The sequence below is a fragment of the Cariama cristata genome, unplaced genomic scaffold (genome assembly GCF_000690535.1).
Source record: "Cariama cristata isolate BGI_N322 unplaced genomic scaffold, ASM69053v1 scaffold11468, whole genome shotgun sequence".
Taxonomy (NCBI): Eukaryota; Metazoa; Chordata; class Aves; order Cariamiformes; family Cariamidae; genus Cariama; species Cariama cristata.
Window position 1 is genome coordinate 48875 of NW_009630759.1, and position 3491 is coordinate 52365.

A 3491-nucleotide genomic window follows, 5' to 3' on the forward strand; every position below is an offset into this window, starting at 1 on the left:
ATCTAAGACCATAATTTTGTGCTCGTGCGATGTTTTGAAAGCTCTCACCTGAGCAATCAAAAATTTACTTCTGAATATCCACAAAACTATGCAGCGCAGGTATTTTTTAGCATGCAAAGCTAGGCACATTCTGCTGAATTCTGTAGTGCTCAACCTTAGGGGCATAAACAGGGATTTTTCTGTTAAACTCAACAGAAGATACTGAGGCTCTGGTACTGTCCTACAACCTCTTGGAAATCTTGTCTCCATCGTACAGAATATGAGAGAACTGAATCCTCTAAGACTAGTGTTTTTCAAACTGTAGTCTTACCCGTGTGAATAGTCTGAGTTGCATTGACTGGATGCAAACCATGTATTCCCACACACACTGAATTTCTACAATGTAAAAATAAAGTATAATTTCTTTTTACACCTCAGACCAGAATCAGGCCCAATGTATTTAAATAACCATGCTTTAACTTAAAGGTTAAAGGAAAATGAGTAATGAACTAATTCTTAAACAATGCAAAATTCAGAAATGTTTCTGGTGTGCAATGTATGTGGCTGTTATCCTCCTTGTGCCATTAGAGTTCATAAATACAATGTAAAGGAAATGTCCTTTCATCTAATATTAACAATCAGAATCTGAAAAAAAGACCATTGACCTTAACATGAACAGAATTCAAATGAGTAATAATTTCCTCCTATTTTAAAAAAGCTTTCAATAAATTTATTGTTTTTAGTTAACATAGGGCTTGGCTGGTGTGCTGGGAACACTGCTATTTGCTTATCAAGCTTCTGCCCATATATATTCTGAGTTAATGAAAAGCACTGTAGCCTGGTGCTGGCTGTGATAGGGCTGTGCTCATACACGCACTGTTGGAGGGTGGGTGGAATATTCTGTATTTTCTCATGCGCTATATTTCATTGTGGATTTTTTTCTGTGTGGGTGAGGGGGGAAGCGGATTACAAAATTAGGACTTTATTTTACTTGCAATGTAATTGCTTCAGCCTCCTTTAAATGTTTTGAATAACTTAAGAAGTAACAATGCACAAAAGCACAGGAAGCAATATGAGAAGCAAGCTTTTACCCAGCCTAGTCAAAATACCTTGGCTACAGTTTACAGAGTTGAGTGCACAGCATTAGGCACCAAGACTTCATACTTGGATCCCTAGAGAGTCTCCTTCCACACCCACAGGTCCCATTGCCTTAGTTCTGGCATCAGTTCTGCGAGGATAAACCCAGAGGGCTGAACACGTAGCAAAAAAGCACTTCATAGGATTGGTTTCTGCCATACATGTCTTATGTTCTGATATGCCTGGGTCTGGCCACTGCTGCCACCTAGGTCGTCCCCTGGCCTGGTCCTGGCTGGCTGCACCTATGATCTGGAGTGGTTCTACAGGTGAGCAGGAGATACCCACATAAACAATTTTGACCTAGCTCACAAGTGTGCCTCAGCTGAAACAAGATCAGAATTTTTCCCATAGTGAGAGAAAAGCAAGGCCTCTAATTTATCTCTTTCCTTCTAGGGCAGAAATCCTTGGGCACAAACCAAATCTAGCTCTGTTCTTCCCAGTGCTGTGGGTATGTCACTGCCTATCCTAGGGACGGAGTTTTATTCTGGTTTAACCTCATTAATTTAGTCACTGGAGTGCTGTGTAGAGGCTCTGTGTAACTGATGAATTTGGGTTATTTTCATGAAATTGCTGCATCTCTGAAAGTTGAGGTTGAGCCTGTTGCAGCCAGGAAGCATCCTTGAGAGGCTTTCACTCTTTCTGCTCCTATCACTGCAAAATGCAGCACAGCAAGGAAAATAAGCTGTTATTCTGGGCTTTGCTTGAATTTCAGAGGATGGATATGGCCTGCGATCTGAAACTCTTCAGTCTGAAGTGAAAGGGAGAATCCTCAGATGGGGAAACAAAGAAACCAGGATGTTCTCACCTTAAAAAATGTAAAGAGGGAGAGGAAATAGGGCAGAAGAGAGAAACAGAAGGGCAAGCTTTTACAGCAAAGGAACTATTTTCACAGCTGAGGATCAGAGAAGCTGACTGCGTAGGATGGAGAAATTGAGATCCCCTGAACAACGGGAGAAGCCACAAGCTGCAGTGAGGGCCATCTTGGGATCACTGACCAAAACCTACAGAAGGCTCAGGAGTGGTGAACTTCAGCATGGAGCTCCATACTGCTGTTCTACCATTTGACCTCAATCTGTGTGTTTCTTGCACTGGTGAGAATGAAGGATGACTACTTTTAGCACACTTTATAAAGTCTGGTGTATTCTGCGCTTTGGCACTTCTCTGAAGGAATAAACTGTAATCCACAGTACCTGCAAGGCTGGAGGTAGGAAGTGTTTGATCAAGCAACTGGATGTCTGTGAGGCTGTCCACACAAGGAACAGGACAGCTGGACTGTGAGAGCCCCTTTCTAGAAAGGAAAGATGATCAAAATGTGTTAGGTATGGAAGAAGCAGCTAGTAAAGGAATAACTTGGGAATGATCAGACTCAGGAATATGGAGACACTTGAATTTAACAATTTGGAACCCCAAAACAGTAGCCTATTCCATGGGGAGCTGTGACAGTTTTATGACTCTTGTTTGGTTTAATTGTGATGAACTCAGTGCTTTCCACCCATAACTCTAACATGCATGACAGCTTATGCAAAGGCTGGGTTTCACACTTGAGGAAGACGAGGCTAAACCCAGATCTGTTTATTTGTGCTGTAGCGGCACCTAAGGGCAGCCAAGAGCCCGAGCCAGTCTGTGATAGGTACCAGCACCTACCTAAAGAAAAAAAATCCCTTGCCCCTAAGGCAGGATAGATAAGGTAAACGGAGGATAAAAAAAAGATGTGGGGACAAGTGGTGGCGGAACTGAGCAAGGTGACACATGTGAAGAGGAAATGTATGTTTATTTACTTTAATAATTAGGTTTTTTTCTGCCTTGAACTTTTGCACTCATACTCCTGTCCAAAGCTGTCCATGGGTACCAGGCTACTTTGGTTTGTTTTTCAGACTATGAATTAGATGTTACTTGGGTATTACCACAGAAGAGAATCACTTTCCTGTGGTGAAATTATTATTTGGGTGATACAACTTTTCAGAGGATGCACCAGGCTAGCATCTCCTCTGGGTGATCAAAAAATGCCAACAAAACAGGGGATAGGTTGAAAAGATGTTGGAGAGTGAGCTCTTTTCTGACCTACGAGAAGCATTTGGCTGGACAATGAAATGCTTGCCCACCATCTTCTATTGCTGTCACCTGTTCTTTCCACAAGAGACATGTGAGCTGGGACTAGTTTTGATGTAATCAATGCAGTTCCCTGAAACCCAGTTGAATGACTGATTAGCACCAGCCAAAGATCTGGGCCATGGACTTTCAGGGGAGCCTTCTTGTCTCAGAGCTATTGTTAATGCTTCCTGTTGTTTGCAGTTCAACACAAAGCCTTAGAGGTCCCGTCCACATAACAAAACAGCTGGAGGAGCCGAACCACTTTTTAATAAAGATCTCTTGCC